We start from the raw sequence: 20354 nt of genomic DNA, 5'->3' as shown, positions 1-20354 counted from the left end.
TTCCCAGTAACCTCCCCAATAAGGCAATTTTTTCTACTTCAGTGAAAGCTTCCCTGTCAACAATTTCCATTTGCTAATCTAAAGCTTAATTTTAAGTCCTCCTCTTAACTGGCCTCTCATTTATAGTTATTCTCTCTGATCTGCTGGATATAATTTATTTAACATCTGCCCCCTTCTTGTTCACTATCAGTGTATTGCTAGCATATCCTCTATTTTCCAGACTCTAAATGCTGGAGTCCCCTAGGATTCAGTCCTTAAACATATTTTTTCATCCCTTGGGAAATCTCATGTAATCTCTTGACTTTAACTTTTAGATAGATGCTTACAACATTTAAATTTTTGTCTCCAGCCGTAGCCTGTCTCTTGAACTTCCCTTAACTTTTGTATTTAGATAGCTAAAATGATTTTTAAACATAACATAGCCCAGGCAAAACTTTTTTATTTTTTTATCTTCATGAAATCCAAAACAAAAAATTAAGCTAAACCTAACAAACAAAATAATCACAAAACAAAACAAAAATTCACAAAATGACAATAATGACAAAAACACTTCTTCCTCATCTCAGTAAGTGGTAACAACATATTCACCCAGTTGGTCAGGCCATAAATTTAAAGCCATATTTGATTTCTCTCTTTCTTTAATATCCCACATCTGATTCCTCCACACATTTTGTTGGCTTCTCCTTTAAGCTGTGTTTCAAGTGTGATTATACTTCCCACCTCTACCATTTCTACTCTAGACCAAGCCACTGTCATGTCTCACCTCAACTACTGCAATAGCCTAATGTTTTGGTGTGTTTCCATTCTTGACTTCCTAAATCAGTTCTCCACACAGCTTTGGTAGTAACGTAATATGCATCATATCATGTGAGTCTTCCATTCAAACAGTCCAGTGGTTCACATCATGTTCTCAATAAAACTTGTACTCCTTAACATATTCTTACAAGCCCTTGTATGATCTGTCCTTGGTTATCCTCTCCAAAATCACCTCCTGAGTCCTCACTCTCTTCACTTTTGCTAGGTTGGGGTCTTAAAGTTACTTGGTTAGGCCAAACTCATTTCTGCCTTGGGGGCTTTACATTTATTTTTCCCTTTACCTAGAAGACTACAGATTTTTGCATGGTGATTCCTTCTTTTAAATCTTTAGTCAAAGACCACTTTTCCAGAGAGGTCTATCTAAACCTCCCACAAAAATGCCACCTCTCTCTGCACCCCAACACATACAATCACATGCTCTGTTTCCTTACCCTTATTAATTTCTTCATACTTATCATTGTGTGATCTTATGCACACACACAGACACACACTTCCGTTAATTTTTAAGCTCCCCTCTCTCAGTCCTTACTAGAATTGTCCACCATGAAATAGACTTTGAACATCTTGACTATGGTAGCTCCATGACCTAGCACAGTGCCTAGCCCATAACAGGAGGCCCAAACAATATTTCATGAATATAAAAATGCTGAAATTACTCAATTGAAGCTTGAGAGAAATCTCAGGACTCTCAGTTGTAAGCATTGATCATTAACCCACATGTCAGGAAAACTTTTGCCCTTAGCAGCTAAAAACTTTAATAAGCCTTATGAAGATTCTTTCATTCTCCTAATCTAGATGTAACTAGATGAGCCTCAGAATTCTTGCTCTAATTATAGTGTATGCCACATTTTGATAAATTAAGTTTTCCATGCCACTTGACATATCATAATTTGAAAAATGTGTTCTCCTTATTTCAGATTGATCTTCCATTTTCAAGAGCATCTAACACCTTATCTTTAAGTTTCTCAGTTCCATTTTCTTCCTATCAAGAATCTAAAGATTTATTTTTTCAAAAATTCAAATATATTATATGAGCTTACATTTTCATGAGAAAGGCTTTTGTTGAAAATGAAACCCTTTTTTATGATCTCTTTTTTTTAATGGCTCATGACAAACCTATAGGAGTTATTATTGGAATTGTGATTAGAATCATTTGTGCAATAAAGCACTTCCTAGCTTAAGGCAAAATTGGCTTAGCTGTAGCCTGCTGTATCCTTCCGGCACTATCTTTGAGTCAAGTGTATGTTCTTAGTTAATTGGCTTATGACAAAAGTAATTTTGTCAGTTAGATGTTTCTGTAGAGCTGCCCTTGGTGAATTGGTGTCTTAAGACAGAGCCACAAGGTTTTGTTGACATGTAAGTTTTCTGATTGTTTTTTTTCTGTTTTTACTTCATGACATCTCCCATAGTGTTTTAAAAAAGAGGAATTGTGGATAGAATAAGGCTATGTATGGGCAAGCCCTTTTTGGCACATGTGAAACCATCAGTTCTTCAAGCATCAAACAATGATATAGATGCCAGCCAATTGTGTAAGATTTTTCAAATTCAATCAAACAAAATGTCCTGCTCTCCACAATCTAATTTTTCTTCAGATTGAATTTATAGTTTAGATCAAGATGGGTTTACTAGTACGTTTTCCCAGGTGGCTATATTGACATCTGAAGGCTGCAGATTAATCTGATTTACTCCCATCTTTCTCCATTTTTTTCCTCTCTTTTCTCTTTCTTGTTTGCTCTTACCCACTCTTTCTCTCAATTATAATGGTTCTTAATGAATTCATTATATAAAGGATTCTCAGATCCAAAACTCTATCAACCCTTTCCAACAAAAGGGAACTAGACCTACTTTTGATGCCTCTAAGATGCAACTATATAAATTTCAGACTTGTATTTCACTCCTCTCATGGTAGTCTGACCCCAATAAGGAAGAGGGTCTGAATGAAACATTTCATAAGTGTCACAGATAATCTACTGCTGAAGCTGTATATGTTTATTGCTTTTTCCAAAGAGTTTTCTTCAGAATTACCCCTTTCAAAATAAGAGTTTACTCTCTACTGATAAAACTGTAATCAAGATCTGGTTATTATTTCTTGTTAACATTTTATTGAAGCATTACACACAGAGAAAAGTGTACACATAATATATTTATAGCTCAATACATGTGTTATAAAGAGAACATGCTCATGTATCTAGTACCCAGAGCAAGATCATGGTTAAATGCATGCTACTTTCTTTTGAAGGAAATGACTAGTGCTAGTGTAGGTAGTAACAGAGGCAAAATTCAGTTCAATTGTCAAAACATTTTCAGATAATTAAAACTGTCTAGAAATGAGACAAGCATCCTTGCAAAGAAGAAAGATTCTATGTGATTAGAATTGTTTTTGGATACGAAAGATGGAATTCTTGAGTTGTTGATTGGACTGGATGACTTCCTTGGGTCTTTCCAACCAAAAATGTCTGTAAAATCAAACTCTGAAGATCAATGTTCTAATGGTAACATCAAGGCAATTATAAACGTAAATAATAAAATAGTATTTTCTAAAAGTCAGTGAAGATGATACTTAGGAGATATTTAAAAACCATTTTTCTTTTCTTTTTCTTTTTTTTTTTTTTTGAGATGGAGTCTCGCTCTGTCACCCAAGCTGGAATGCAGTGGTGCGATCTCAGCTTGCTGCAAGCTTTGCCTCCTGGGTTCACGCCATTCTCCTGCCTCAGCCTCCTGAGTAGCTGGGACTACAGGCTCCCGCCACCATGCCCAGCTAACTTTTTGGATTTTCAGTAGAGACGGGGTTTCACCATGGTTAGCCAGGATAGTCTCAATCTCCTGACCTCGTGATCCTCCCGCCTTGGCCTCTCAAAGTGCTGGGATTACAGGCGTGAGCCACCAAGCCCAGCCCTTGCCAAAAAAAAAACAAAATCGTTTTTCTAGCTCATTCAGTAAGTAAATTAAAAGAATGGTGGAATGGACTTTTTGCTTTCCATATCATAGACTGTTTTAAGTTAAGGATACTATAAGTGAAGTCTGGATGAAAGGTTATAATAAGTTTCATAAGATGGAAGATTTATATCTAAAGTTTGTTCCTTGCACTGGGTAAGTGCTGGCAAACAGTGAAATTATTACATGTCTTCCACTAATGATAACATAATTTTATTTTAGCACAAAGACGTTACCTAGATAATTTCTGTAACAAAATTTTTATAACTGTTGCCCCCAAATTCAACAACTGAATTAAGATTTCATCTTTGTGCACTTTTTCGTGAGAAAGTTTGTTTCTTTCATATTCTTCAATACGTGACCATCTCACTTTGTGATTTAAATGTTTTAATTGCTGCAGTGATTTAATACGTAGAAAAAAAGAGGCAGATAAAGATAAAAAAGGTCTAAATTTTCTACTTAACACCTCGGTTCTGCAGAGCCCAAGGTGATTAAACTGAAGGCAAAATTCCTTTAGAGTCACCTATGAGACAATATTCTGGAATATCATCAAAAGTTTTGGCAGAGAATCATTTTTGGGGTGGGAGGTTAAACAGAGGCTAGGGCTTCAAAATTTATCTATTCATTTGAGCGAGTTTTAGCACCATTGACCTGGCCAAACTCCAACACAATTCATTATATTTTGCCTGTCTCAACCACCCTTGAAATTCTAATGAGGCCCTATATTTCTTGTCTTAACCTACTTTCATAATATTGCTTGAAGCAGCCATCCAGCTGTGGTCATTCACTTAAGAAGAATCTAGATTTATCTAGCAGCTAACGGTATCCAGTATCTCTGATTTCCCCACAGAAGCAGGAAGGTCAGTGAATTTGTTCCAGTGAAAAGATTTGAACAGCTTACACAAATAGGTAAGAAAATCCAAATAAGATAATCCAATTTCTCAAGCATTTCTCATAGTGCTCTTAGTAGGAAAAATGAGAGACACAAGCACCCAGCTGGGCACTTAACTTCAATCATAGTTAAATTTTGTAAAGCCCCCAAAAGGTAAAATACTACAAGAAATTAAAACACCAGGAAGCTCTACACCAAGATGCTTTCCCGATCATCTGAAGCCTTTTTTGCCTTTGAATTCTCATAGTTGGCTCTTGTGTGCTTTGATCCCTCCTGTCTGAGCGCATCCCCATGCCAAATTACACAAAGCAGCCCAGCAGGACTGACAAGGCCCAGGAGCCAGTGCAAGTATGTCTGGCGCATCTCTCGTTGTTGAACTGTCCTTGTTGGTAAGGATTTTTTTTTAGCACGCAAAGCGTGTCCTTAAAAGCAGTAGGAAGAGGGAAGGGATTCCTCAGCTCTTCATATGTTTTCTTTCATGACCCCGATATCTTATCTGACAACCATTCCCATTTGAATTATTACTCTTAGATCCTGAAAAATCATTTATTAATACCATCTTTGTGAGCTCTTTTAAGCAATACCATTCTAGGGCCTTCAGCCAGCTTCTATTAAATGGTCCCTCATTCTGGTTTACTCTCATTCTCTTCCTTTTAATATTTTAGCCTGTTCAGGCATTATGCATTGGGAGAATAAGATATTTTTTCAGTGATTTAAAGGAATATATGTAATAGAAAAATAAGAGGAGACTAGATTATTACTATACTTGAATCACCCAAATTGTCTGCATAATCCTCACTTACTTCGTATCTCATAGGTAAATTCAAATTATAATAAACATGCTGACATAATCATCAAACATAGAATTCTCCTTTCAGTGGCACAGAATTAGTAATCATTTTCTTTAAGTCCTTACAGTGATATCTTACAAATATGTCCTCCATGAAGCATTCAGGCATCAATTTAATCTGCATATGTGTAACTAAACGTGATTCCTCAATGAACACAATTACTTTTGTTCTTTGTAGTAATTTCTCTCTATAATACACATAGTTTTGTCAAATTAAGAACCTATAGAAAATGATTAAAGACACAAGAGGTTACACATATAGTCTTCAATTTAACAGATGACAGCATAACTCATTGCAATAGTAATAATGAGTATTGTTCCTATCTTAATTTAATATGAAAACTTTCCACATCCTCTTAACTAATATGAAAAATTTCAGTAATTTACACACTGATTGGTGAAGTCAACTACATACTAACCATTAAGATAGTTGACTTCCTTAAAAATGTAAGTTCTGTGCTCTTTATTGTGAGGGAGACAAATAATTTATGGATTTTAATGAGTAAACTCTTCCCTTGCAGATGTGTTTGATGCTTTCCAGATAGTCTCTCCTTCTTTAGGCTGGAAGAGGTTTGGCTCAGGATGTAATTTTCAAACACATAAGGTGTGCATAGCACTGTGCTGGGCAGTCCCTTAAGAAGCAAAGTGAGGAGAAACTGTGATGGTGATGGGGAGTAGGGACCGTGGATTCAGAATTCTTGGTGTAAAGGCCAATTATTAATATTATCTGTGTCCCTATATTTCTTCATATACAAAATATAGACAATAACAGTAACCTAACTTACAGGGTGGTTGGTAATAGGATAAATAAGTTAATATATACAAAATGCCTAGAACAGCACCTGGTGCAAAGAAAGCCCATTTGCCATCATTATATCAATGATTTGATGGCATTATATCTTTGCCATCAAAGAAAGTATTTGCCATCATTATATATCCCCCTAGAGGGCAGGCACCTAGGGCTCATGACTGTATTTCCAATACCTTACACTGCTCCTGGAATAGACTTGATAACCAATAAAATGTGATAAATTAGTGATGAAGGAATAGATAAATGAGTTCTGTGAAAAAAAAATCTTCTTTTTAATAATATACAGATATTTTAATTTGATAATTCATCCAGTAATTTATTTATTTATTGGAATAAAAAAGGAAATCTCAGAAAAGATACTCTAATAATTATTCAAAGATAGCAAGATGTTTTCCAAAGAAATATCTGGGTTTAAATCAGTCTGCTTTGAGTATCAAATAAATGTGTTTATTCATTATATCCACCAGAAGCTGCAAAATAGAAAATATGCCCAAACTAAAATTGTCATTGAAAAAAATCAGACACATATATGTATCCAGATGTCCAATAACAAAAAACTCTGGTCACATATTCAGCAAAGATTTATTAGGAGCAGACTCTGTGCCAGGCACTGTTGCATGCCCTGAAAAGAGTAAGCAGACAATAATCCCCGCCTTTGTGTAATTTACAGTCTTGGGAAGGAGAGAGACAAGAAAGGCACACACATAAAAACTCACTTTTGGGGCACGTTTTGCAGCTCTTCTAACCTCACTGACCTCTCAGGATGCAGACCTGCTCCAAATCAATGATTCTATAGGAATTAGATTAAGGTTCTTCTAAAACAGAAGTATGAAATTGGTAACTGCCCTCAAAAATCATAGGTTAAAATTATTTGTCCTCTATTTTTGATGCAGAATTCTGGACCACTATTCCAGAATCACTCAAAGGCTTGAGTGGGCCCAGAGTTACATTTTAGAATTCTTGGCCCTCCTGTGCTATTTTCTTTCACCAGTTCACCCTTCATCCCATACATATCCCTGGTTGGGGATATATTTAGTCAAAACACAAGATGTCTATAACAGAGTTTCCATAGGAACTCAAACTAAAATTGTTGATATTGGGGAAAGCTAAAATAGGGATCATGCTAACAATTCTTTACTCGAGATTTTCTAAGCTTCATCTCTGAATCGTCAGATAACCTCAAGCAGGATGCAACTGGACCCACTACCCTCTCCATTGCAAATGCCTTTACATGACTATGAATAAGTGTGCCTGGAGTTGGTCCTGAAGCAAGAATTAAGGAACTGTTACATACAGGATTTCTCTACTTTTTCAATAGAACTGCTACTTAAGATACTCTGTTGAATTCTCAAATGTCACTTATACAAAGACCCTTTTCAGAAATTTCTGAGTTAAAAGTTGAAAGAAATGTCTTTTGACAACCTGATATGCAGCTTCCTTCTGTTGAACAATGTGACCTAAACAGACTCATGATATTTCTCTTTCTGTCTTGGCTACCATGAAGCTCGGAGTTCAGTTTTTCCCCCTCCATTCCAGTGTTTCCGGAGCTTTGGTTTTCTGGGATATTTTCTCTCTTCTTTATACATCTTCAACTCTATTAAACTGCTCTGGTATTTTTATTTTGTTTTACTGACTACCAGTTTAATTGAAACTCTGCCTTTTAATGTAAGCTACCACAAGTCCTTTGGGCAAATAAAGAGAATATATAAGCAAATAAATAATTATGAACAATGGCTACTGAGCCTTAAAACCAGCGGAAGGTTATAGGAGCTTTTAAATAGACTCAAATAAGTTTAATGCAGAAGTTACAACCTGAGGGCCTTGGGCCAGATTTCACCCTTGGATATGGTTGATTCAGCAGATGTAATAATTTTAAAAGAAAAATTAGTTACCCAAATCCTTAAGTTAGAAAATTTCCAATAAAAACCTGAATTGCTCACTTCTCTACTCTCTGTGCCAGACCTTGTTTTAATACTGAATCATCTAAAAAAAAGTCCTCTAAAGTATCACCATTCTCATCATCCAAATCTCACAAATGAGGAAGCAAAGGCATAGAGAAGTTCAATAACTTATTTTACAGGCTCACACAGCTCGCAAATGGTAAAGCTGGAACCTAAACTTGGACCACCAGGCTCCAAACACTCCCAGGTGGTCATGCTGTTACCTGGAAAGAACGATCCAGAGGCCTGGACCCACATTTCCCCCTGACAACAATGGATCCACTTTCCAACCTGGCATCAATAGCTGGAACTGAAAACAGCGGGTCTCTTTCGACAGTCACCTGGTGTTTGCAAGCGTTTCTGTTTATGACCCTTGCCTTAATTCTAAGTTGGGAGCATATTATCCTAAGATGGGAGCTGCATCTTAAATGTATTTTCAACATCCTGTAGGTTTAGTCTTTGCTTGAAGTTAATTAACATTGATGAGTCCCACAGGTCTCTATAGCTTCCTGTGAAGTCCTCAACATTGACAATAAAATGACCAAATGAGAACCGAAATACATTTCACTGTAGCGCAGCCCATAAAAGCAGTTTTACCTAAATTATTACCCAAAGCATTTCTCACTTAATTGTTTAGCATTTACGTGTAATAAGGACATGAATGACCACATTTGCATATTCGTACTGCTCATTTGCCCTGTGTGCCATAGTCAGTGCTTTAGAAAGATATGCGTGCCACCTATTCTCTGTCAGTTATCTTTTCTCTCTGTTAAAGATTCTTGGATAGAAAAAAGTAAAACTAAAGCTAATCTCCTTCATTAAAGGTGGAGAGACTTTTAATAAAATGAGACTTGCTCTGCACTTCAGAGGACAGGCAGAAACCTTTGAAGGATTTTCTATCTGAGGAGTTTCCAGGGAGGAAAGGATATGATTTAGTCAGCTAGTCAGCTAAGCTCATTAATTCAGGTAACTTGTTTCTAAAAAAAGGGAATTTTCCTGTGAAATGCTGCTATTGCAAACCACCCTCCCCCAGCTCCTATCACAACTTCTAACCCTTGAGACAAGCCTGCTATTGTTAATTAGTCGCATTAGTTGTACAACTGTACGTTATCATTTGTTAAAGTCGCCTTACTGATTCCCAAATTATATTTTCTTAAAAAGTAGTTGAGAACTGCTTTTCCAGAACAGTATATCTTTTACAGAACAATGTAAATAGACAAATGAAGCATTTCTTGAAGCTGCTTTTTGGTATTCCCTTTGATAGTCTATCAGGAAACTATATGTCTAATATGTAGGACTATATGTCTAATATGTAGGATATTAAATTGTGGAGTGGGAAGTAGGTTTTCAGCTTTTCTCTTCCTCCAGAGTCTTTCTCCTCATACTTCTCCTCCTGACTCTTCAGGGTGCTAAGTTCAACAGTACAAGTAATATGTATATGTACAATATACAAGTAATAATAACACGCTAGAATATACATTATTGTTATACTGTTATATCCTTGTTATTATTAGTGTTATTATGATTACTATTATAATCTTTTGGTGATCTTTAATTCTGGATTGCAGGGCCAATAGAGAGAAAATAGCAAGAGTTGGAGGAGACTACTCAGAGGCAGTGGCAGGCATACTGAACACCTCAAGAGCTCCTAGAGCTGGCATTCATAATAATCACTTTAGGTATGAAAAGAAATAGTTAACATTTAAGATTCTATTTTTAATGACCCAAAGATGATAGAGAAGAGTTCAGAGCTTTTAAAAAAGGAGTTAACAGCAATCGGGAATGGTTAAAAAACAATCTAAGAGCTTGAAATTGTAATTGAGTTAAATTCAATTACCTTGAAAATTCTCAAAAAAGGAACTATCCATTTCCCAGCAAAGTTGTTGATCTTTATGCTTCTAAAGCAATTTGTACAGGAATAAATTCTAACATTCACATGTCTAGGGGGTAAAACCGACATGCAAATGTTAGAATTTATTCCTGTACAAATTCCCCCAGTAGTGGGGGGTAAAACACTACCACTGGAACCGCATACCCCTGGATTGTGTTCACCAATGTTCAAATACCAGCTCTTGCCAGTTTCTTGCTATGTAACCAAGAACAGGTTACATAATTGTTCTGGCTAATAATGGATCTATTAATAAGGGATCAAATGATATGGTAAATGTACAGCTCCTAGAATACCCTGGCACACAGTAAGAGCTTTGAAAATATCTGTTATTATTTTTTTTATTATTTTTTTTATTTTTATTTTTTTTATTTTTATTTTTATTTTTATTTATTTATTTATTATTATTATACTTTAAGTTGTAGGGTACATAACTGAACAATGAGATCACTTGGACTCAGCAAGGGGAACATCACACACCGGGGCCTATCATGGGGAGGGGGGAGGGGGGAGGGATTGCATTGGGAGTTATACCTGATGTAAATGACGAGTTGATGGGTGCAGCATATCTGTTATTATTAATCAACATCTTTGTATCTCTTCTCATACTCTTTAAGATTTAGAAACTGTTGAGATTTTTCAAACTTGTGAGGACCCAATTACCAATCTCTCAGTCAAGTTAGATTGCAGACCAAAGACAGAGTCTCCCTTAGCAGAGCTAAAAGTCCCTTCATCTCTGCATGCAAAGTAGACAGCACTTCCCTGAATTCATATCTGTCATAGAACTTTAATTTAAAAAACAACATGATCTGCAAGTTGCATTAATTCATTTTTCCACATGTTTTATTTCTCAGAATTTAATCACATGGTCAAAACTGGCTGCAAGAAATAATAGTCTATATCATCTTACTATTGCCATCACGTGCTCCTCTTTAACTCTGGAGATTCCTTACACAATGTAAGAAGGGGAGAGTAAATATGGGAGAAAATAAGCTGTCTCTATTATGTTGAGTGTTATTGGATTCTGCCTTTGAAATATTTTGAGGGATATGATATTAAGCTCTCTCAAGAAAATCAGAGAGAATATTTTCCCTGCTTTATTATCCTAGTAACTGTCACTTGTTAATAGTTTTATAGTTATCATAAAAGGCAATTCCATCGTTATATCTGTGTTTTTCTATAGCGATGAATATTGCCTACTACAACTTCATTTGTTTACTTTCTCCATCCAAGTTAACAGTCTTCCCTGATAGAAAATTTAGATCACAAGTAGCTCGCTTTCTGTCACTCAACAGTCGACATCACTCCATTGGTCCTTGGCAGTAGAACTATCATGTTCACATTCTTGTTCCTAATATAATCTTTTTTCTTTTTTTGAGACAGTCTCTCTCTGTTGCCCAGACTGGAGGGCAGTGGTGTGTTCTGGGCTCACTTCCACGTCCACCTCCCTGGTTCAAGCAATTCTCCTGCCTCAGCCTCTGGAAATATAATCTTTAAAGCACAAAGTCTGGAGCATTTCGGTATATGTAGCTAGATGTAGCTAATGTGGCTACATTATGTTAATAAAGCTAATGTAGCTAATATAGCTACATTCAGCAAATATAGCTAATCAGGAACTTCATTCTTTTGGGCACTGTTTGTAGAGAGGAATGTTTTCCTCTGCCATTTGTCTTTGGCAATTCTTCCCCTCTTCTAGATTTTTGTGTATCTTTTAAAGTGTGAATTTAACAGAAAGTTCCTCGTGTAGCTCCATAGAATTCTCTAAATCTCTCTATATCTTTTTTGGAGCTATATTTCATTTTGGCATCTGGCATAGTAAGAATGACTTGACCTTGGATGTGTTATAAATAATTTAATAATGTTTCCAGGAACCTTCAGTTAAAGGAAACGAATGATTATTTTATTTAATTTTATCCACTTATTCTACAACTTTTTTTGGGTGCAACAATTTTTTTCTAAAAAGTTTGTTTACATAAATACAAGAGCCTTCTAGTTATTTTTTTAAACTATTTTTACTACAAAAAGAATACAAGTTCATTGAAGGAAAATTTGAAAAATACAGAAAGGAAAAAAACACAAAAGCATGGGGAGACTATTTCTGTTGCCACCAAACAAAAATAATATATGTAATATATTATCAGATTCTCTTCTGAAATTTTATCTTCTTTCTTTTTCCCCTAACCTCCCCTCACCAATCTGAGTATTAGTATGTAGTTATATAATTGAGACTGTTGTGTTGTGTAAACTCAACTCTCTCTCTCTCTCTCCCTCACACTCTCTCTCTATATATATAGTTAATATTTAAGACATGATCAAATTACCTAAGCATCATTTTAATGTCTCCAAAGTATTCCTCCTTATGATTTTGCTTTATTATCCCCTATTCTTGGACATTTAGGTAGAACCCACTATTTGATATTATATATAACACTGCAATGAACATCTGAATTGAAAATTAATTTTTGATGGATTTCTGGAAGACAAATTACTAAGGTACAGGATACTTTAAGTTTCTTAGGATAAAATAAATGGCAAAAGCACATTTAAAGGAGATAATAGTAGGACAAATGAATTTTCTCACAATAAGCCACTTAACCTAAACAATGTCATCATTATATCCTAAACATTTTTGGGAGACTAAGGGAAAAAATCTATTTCACAGCATGACAATATAGCCTGAATTCTTTAAGCATGTCAAAAATCTTACGTTTTCCTCTCTTCCCTATTCATCAAGTTTCCTCTTCACTGGTCCAATGAGATAGAGCCACAGGACTTTCATTTAAATCTCTTTTTCTACTGCATTCCCATTAGTGAGGAAATTAATCAACAGTTAAGAAATCAATCAATTAAAAGAATAATTAAATAGCTATTCTGTAAAGAAAAGAAGTAGAAGATGGCTATGAAAGAGTTAATAATCCAATAATGTAGAAATCAAACACACATTTAAAAACAAACAAACAAACAAACATAACCATGAAATTCACCCCTGAAATGCTTCATGAGAGAATTGCTACATTTCTTTATGTTTTAAATGAAATTAAATATTACTCTTGTTAATTGTCTCTTTATCTGTCCCAGGAATGGCAACTGTCCTTAAAATTTAGGAAGGACAACAGCAACAACAATAATAAAAACCTGATTTTAAAATAGGCAAAGGACTTGAGTTAGACATTTCTCCAAAGAAGATATTCAAATGACCAATAAGCACATGAAAAGATGCTCAACATGACTAGTTATTAGAGAAATGCAAATCAAAACCACAATGATATGCCACTTCATTCCCATTAGGATGGCTATTATCAAACAGAAAAGTTACAAATATCAAGTGTTGGTGAGAATGTGGAGAAACTGGAACCCTTGTGCATTGCTGTTGGCAATGTATCATGGCGAAATACTGTGGAAAACAGCATTTGACTCCTCAGAAAATTAAACATAGTTATTACCACATGATTCCACAATTCTGCTGGATACGCACCCTAAAGAGGGGCAGCATTATTCACAATAGACAAAGATGAAGCAACTCCATCAATAGATGACTGGCTAAACAAAATATGATATATATGGTATGAATATTATATAAATATACCATACATATATCATGGAGTATGTTTCAGGCTTAAAAAGTCATGAAATTTTAACATATGCTACAACATAGATGAACCTTGAGGAAATATGTTAAGTGAAATAATCTAGTAACAAAAGACACAGATGTTATGATTCCATTTATAGAGTTCCTGGAGTAGTTAATTTCATAGAGTCAGAAATTAGAAGGGTGACTGCCAGCGGCAGAGGCGAAGGGAAGCAAGAATTTGATGCTTAATGAGTACAGCTTTTCATCTGGAAAGATGAAAAAGTTCTGGAGATGGATGGTGGTGATGGTTACACAGCAATGTGAATGTAGTTAATGCCACAAAACTGTATACTTAAAATGATTAAATGTCAATTTTATGTCATGTATATTTTATCACAATAAAAAAAAGTTGGATAGGGCTATTGGTTTCAGTTCATCACAGTTGTTTAAGTGGTTTGTCAGAGGTCTATGTCGCATGTCTTCAATCTTTTTATGTTAGAAATAGGAGCTGAGGCATTTTGTTGCAGTTTCCAAAGTCTTGAAAATTTAGTTTTCAGTGCCCTGGTATCCAGGAGCCACTCCACCAAACTCCCTGCCACCCTGCTGCGTGCTGAATGAAAGTGATGTGAGATCTTTGTTTTTGTCTCTGGTACATCAAATGTGCAACTCAAAACAATAACAACAACTGTGAACTTCCTTTTATTATGGTATTATTAAAGGATTGGGGAGTAGTGGCAGGTGGGACTGAGAAAGGGAAGAGGAGACATAGTAGAAAGGAAGTCAAATCTTTAAAAGAGATAATGTTAGCTTCTGCTACCTGAAAGAAGTATAGGAAGAAGAGCCCAGAGAAGGGGGTGTGTGTGTGGTGGGGAGAAACATACCGGATATAACTGTGTTCTTTTATTAAGTCACTACATTATAAACACATTTATAAAAATGTATTTTGGATAACAAGAGAGAAGTTCAAACATAGCTATAACAATCAAATATTCTGTGCTCAGAGGAGGTAAATGGATGAATAGATAGCAGACATTTTTCCCATATGCCCTACCCTAGTGCCAGCAGTGGGAAGGGTGCTTATATTTGAATTTGAGACTCTGAGCAAGTCAAGAAAGCTGAACAAAATCTCCGAACATCCTCCTGGGCAGTAGAAAGAAGACAAGGTCAGAAGGCACGTTTGAGAGTTTTTCATATTATAAGTATGTTCAGCTTTTCCAGGGCTCCAAGATTTGACCCAGCACACAGAATAGAAAGTGAGGCAGAAGTTACTTGGTTCCCTTCATTGTGCATAACATGATACCCTGTTTTGTTTACCCATAAATGTTCACTGTTGACATTTTAAACCAGAGTCAGTATAATACAAAAAACTTTAAATTAAAGATGTGAATTTTTAAAATTGTAGCTAAAATAGCAAATCAACATATTTTAAACTTTCCTTCCTCCTCTCATGAAAAAGATGACTCTAGGAGCTTCTGTTTGACTCTTGGTGATTGATCTCTTTTTAGGTAGAGACATTTCCTGTTAAAACTTCCATTTTCTAGCCCGAGGCCTTTAGGAACAGGCTACAATAGGCCTTAATAAGGTTATTCAAATATATTCACTTAGGTACTGAAGGTTCATATATTTTGTGACAAATTTAAAAAAAATTCTAAGGATTGTTGAAATACTTTCTCAAGAAACTCTCTCTCCAGGCAAAGAGTTGGAAGCAGAAAGTTTTGTAGTAGACAGCACAAAGGAGTACATGCCAAGTGAAATTAGAACAAGCAGGAGAATTCACTTGGAGACCAGGAACACAATTCCTTTTATGGCATATTAGGAGCATCCCAATCTTCCTCAATAGTGGTGTTCATCAAAGAGACAACATTCTGAAATTCCCTTAAGAAGTTGCTGGAGTGAAAATAAATTCGTTTTTAGTGTGATATCCTCAGGACAGAAACCTTATAAAATTATTTGCCTTGTTGGCCTGTCCACCTCCTATAATAACTATTGATCCCACAGGCTAATTTCAACCAACTTTGATAGAGGGGCAAAGAGTCTATAGCTAGACAGAGGCTCATAAATTTCTTGTGGTTTCTTCTATTTCTTTCAGAAGAGTTGTTTAATGGTATCATTTTGAAGAGTATAAAAAAGCAAACCAAGTTTCTGCTGTGAAGTTGTCACTGTAATGGAAGATGATTACATCAGAAGAAGTTCAAATGGAAAAAAAATGTTTGTAGTTGCCTTGTAGTTTCCTGATAACAAGCAAGTGAGCACCATATATAACACCACATAGTGGCAGGCATCTTTGCTTCTGATAGTTGCATCCTGGAACTTTATAATAAATTCCACTCTTGGGTTTTGCACATCCAAGTGGCTGAGTTTTTCTTGTTTATTGGAGTTGAACTTAACCAGTTCTCACAAGTATACTGACATAATTGAAAGGCTTTCAAAGAACCAATGGTGAGTTAGTGAGGGAACAAATAAGAATTCAGAAAAAATATTAAGAAGGAAGCAATAGACCCTCCTACAGTAATATACAGCAGGGTGACAGCTCAAGTTCAAGTCTAGGATAGAGTCAGTATGTGAGAGGGTCCAGGTCTCCATGTGGTGGGAGATAGAGTCAGTATGTGAGAGAGTCCAGCTCTCAATGTGGTGGGAGATCTGCGTATAGAGTTTGTAACTGAAACTTGGGGGGCCCAGTGCAAAAACAGGTTTTATTCTGAGGAATGTATTCAAGAAACTATGAGAAATTAGGAATGAGGCCAGCAGAGGGCTTACAAGGCTGGTACAGCATCGCGTGGTGTCTAAATCCTAGGGAAAGAGGGAACTCAAGCAGCTGGGTAGCTCCTCATTACACACAGTTAGAGGTACCAGGGTGGTGCTGCTAGTACCTGAAGGCCTTTTGGTCCTTACTGTACACTTCCTCTACACCTGAGGTCCTAAGTTTTCACTCTGGTGACAAGGCAAAAAAACAAAGATACACACACACACACATATATTTCCTACTTTAAAGTGAGGAAAAGGACTCAAAATCTGAGTCTAGCTAAGACCTCAAAGATTGTATGGCTGAATAAGAAAACCTGCAGGTTAACAGGATCATAATTATAGGCAGCTGGAATAAGTCTTGTGCTGAATAGGAACTGATACTATAAAGATAACTCAGATAATTTGTTTCCATAATTTTCATCTTTCAATTCTTTTTACTTGAACATGCTCTGAGCAGTAAATAAATAGGTTACACAGTACTGGGTATTCATTTTCCACACTCTGCTGGCAATATTGTTCAATCTCAAGAAAAGACCCAAGGAACTAAAAGGGAAAAGAGAAACAGGATAAATATTTTTTGATGAAACTTCTATAAGATGCAAAACATGAAACAATGGGGCTCTAAAGCCTCACCTAAGTGAATCAATATGACTACAGAGCTTGTAATAAAATACAACACTAAAAATACTATGAATCAAACATAAAATATGCAAAGTTCACCAGATCTTCAGCGGACTAGGGAAGCTGTCCTTGCAAAGGAATTAAGTCTTATTTGAAATGAGAAAGTGTAACTGAAGAGTTGGGAATTTCATTTTCTGGAGCTGCCACAATAGTACCCAAGTAGGGAATCAGCTTATAAATGCAGGTAGCTTGTAAATTTGGCACTTGATGAAGTAATATCCAGGGAAAAGGTACTTAATGTTCCCAGGGGAATATATGTTGTATGAACACATATACTGTGCTATAATAACAAAATATATACTACATAATTAGATTGAGTATATAATTTACAATGCAAATATAGTTAGGGCTGTTAATCAAATTAAACAGGACAGTTTAAAATACAGTTAAGAATACAGAGAAGAAAAAATAGATTAACATTTAAAAGCACATGCAAAAGAAGCACAGCAATGAATGCAGGACCAAAAAGTACCAAAAAATAGTATTGCATGCACAATGTGTTGTCTTCCTTTCTAGAAGTAGTCATGGGAACTAATATAAACAATGGCTTCTGAAAGCTAGGTTTGCTGCTCCGACCTTGATGGCTTCAGAATCTCAGCTTCTACTATATACTAGATGGAAAATCCTCAAGTGAAGCCTAGCAACAGCATAGCAAGAGAAGGGCTGGCTACAGTGACTCAGTAGCTAATATTTCCAGTGAAATAGCTAGGCTGTTTTCAGTCTTCCTTTACAAATCTAGATGAATGTGCCAGGCACTCTCATTAATTTCTTGAAAAGTAGTCATCTTTTTTTCAAAAGATAAAACATTCATTAAGAGGTAAAATCAATGGAGAAATATTCTCACTGTTATTTTACTAGAAAAGGTATAAGGATTTAAATGATTTGAATGATCAAACTCTTTACCCAAAAAAAGTATTACCCAGATAGTCCAAACTAATACTATAGATCATGCTTCAGCCGATGTCATTTACCTATTATTCTAATCATAGCCCATTATAACCTCTGCTTTCATCAGCAAGAATAGAGTTTTTATAAAGGTTAAGGCACATTCATCTGTTCTTCTGCTTAATTTTTTCAAAACTGCTTAACCCTATAAATGTATTTCAATATGTATCGAGATAACAGAATAAAGTTAAGTGAATGTATAGGAATACAAGGTGCTTCTGTTAATTTAAAAAAAAAAACTACAATAACGATCTTAAGACTAATTTTAAAATCTCCCTATATATAATAGTGTTTAGTCATCGTTTCTTAAAATTTCCACAAAATTTATGACGTTTTGGGTGGCACTGTATATAGTTGACCTTAGAACAACATGGGTTTGAACTGCATGGGTCCAACTATATGCGGATTTTCTTCTGCCTGTGCCATGCTGGAGACAACAAGACCAACCCTTCTACTTCCACTTCCTCTCCAGCCTACTCATTGTGAAGATGCTGAGGATGAAGACCTCTATGATGATCCACTTCCACTTAATGAATAATCAGTATATTGTCTCTTCCTTGTGATTTTCTTAATAACATGTTTTCCTCTGGATTACTTTATTTTAATAATATAGTGTATAATACATATAACATACAAAATATGTGTCAATCAATTGTTTATGTTATCAATAAGGCTTCCAGTCAACTGTAGGCTATTAGTAGTTATGTTTTTGGGTAGTCACAAGTTATATGTGGATTTTCTACTCGTCAGTGGTCAGTGTCCCAGCCCCCATGATGTTCAAGGGTCAACTGTGTAACTTTTATATCTATATACTATAGATATTGTAAAACTACTCATATTCACAATGATTATAAGTTATAATTATGTATTAATGTATATACTCAAGTTATAATCAATGCAATTATGATATAAATTTAAATTATGTAATTTTAATTTGTTTCTTTAATTTTTATAAATTTAACTTGTTTTTTGCCAGTCCTTTTCAAGGAATCTTTTCTGATTTCAGTTTTATTAAAGTCACTCTCAACACAGGGACACTGTTTCTGTTTAATGACAGGATTAGCTGCCAGTCCCTGTTTCTCTGGATGTGGAGATAACATTTTTATTCAGCAGGGAGTCTAAACCATTCACAGAAATCCTATTTTATACCATACGAGCAAACATATTAGGTTGCACTCAAATGAGATGGGGTATCTCCAAGTTATTTATCTGTTTTATGCCTCAGTTGGTTCCTAAGGCAACTAAAGAAATAAATAACTCTGACTTAGTAGGCAATCAAGGAGCATTGTTTGTACCATATGGTTGGCATATCGACCCTGGGGTATTGTTATTGCTACCCGCCTTCTAGAGAGGAGGAAGGCTGGGCCCCAGAGGTTAAGTAACTTGCTTGAGGTTACAGTTTCCACATTAAGCTGGAATCTAAATACAGCTGCTAATGGATGTCTCCAGAGTACATGCAGCAGAAAAACTAAGAAAAATTACTGTTCTATCTCCATCAGTGAAAATTGTCTAGTAAATTTTATGTAACCCACCATTATTGAAAGTAAGAGTTGAATGAAATAACTTTCTACAAGTTTCTTCTGACCTCCAAGTAATGTACATAATATCTGAAACTATTTGAAACCCTGACATTTACCATACAAGGAAGCAAAAAAACAAATTATTCATAAGCCAGAAATGTTCCCACCTTAGGCGCATGCTTTTGGTGGCTTGCTTAGAAGATTGCATGATATGCACTAAAGAAGTGTAAAAAGTTAACAGAGCAGATTACCTGGAAATAAGTCCCAAGTTGGAACATGAGAGAAATACTGTATAAAAGTAAGTTACTTGGTGATTCAACATACCGCTCTCCCCATAATTTTTAGTCTTTAAGGAACCCCATGTCTTCTCTGTGCTCCAGTGCTTCCTCCTTATGCCCATGACTCAACATCCACTGTGTGCCAGCAGGGACCTCCCAGGTTCTACACACGTTCACACACTCACAGCTTGTGTGAACTTTCTATTCTGTAAGTGATGCCAAACAACTACCTTGTACAAAGCAGGATATGACTGCTGGTTCAGACACGGTATAAAAAGGTCCTATGTACCTGGTTCCTCTTAGCTGGGATGTGGAAACCTGAGCTAAGAGAGGATAAGCGTAGGTGTTGGTTGCCTTGGAGTTACGGTGCAGCTGGAGGGAGATACTACATTTTTGAAATGTAGTCAACAACCCAAAGGGAGCTAGACAAAAATAGGGTAAGTCCAGAAAGAAAACCAAATCAGACCCAAATTGAAAGGCAGC

General features: G+C 35.7%; 1 protein-coding gene and 1 long non-coding RNA gene across 7 annotated transcripts in view; both read left to right on the top strand.

The window, feature by feature from the left end:
• Positions 1–20354, top strand: part of CRB1 (crumbs cell polarity complex component 1) — a 282711-nt gene that overhangs the window by 171407 nt on the left and 90950 nt on the right. The window lies entirely within an intron of this gene.
• Positions 3755–15045, top strand: LOC126939759 (uncharacterized). Of its 2 annotated transcripts, XR_007720446.1 has the most exons (4): positions 3755–4659; positions 9068–9922; positions 10986–11089; positions 12530–15045. It is a non-coding gene; the product is annotated as an uncharacterized LOC126939759 (long non-coding RNA). The 2 variants fall into 2 exon arrangements; XR_007720445.1 differs by lacking the exon at positions 3755–4659 and having other exon boundaries at positions 6681–9922.

This window comes from Macaca thibetana, chromosome 1 (assembly GCF_024542745.1).
Source record: "Macaca thibetana thibetana isolate TM-01 chromosome 1, ASM2454274v1, whole genome shotgun sequence".
Taxonomy (NCBI): Eukaryota; Metazoa; Chordata; class Mammalia; order Primates; family Cercopithecidae; genus Macaca; species Macaca thibetana.
Note: the sequence above shows the minus strand (reverse complement) of the source record. Positions and strands in the feature narration are given on the sequence as shown.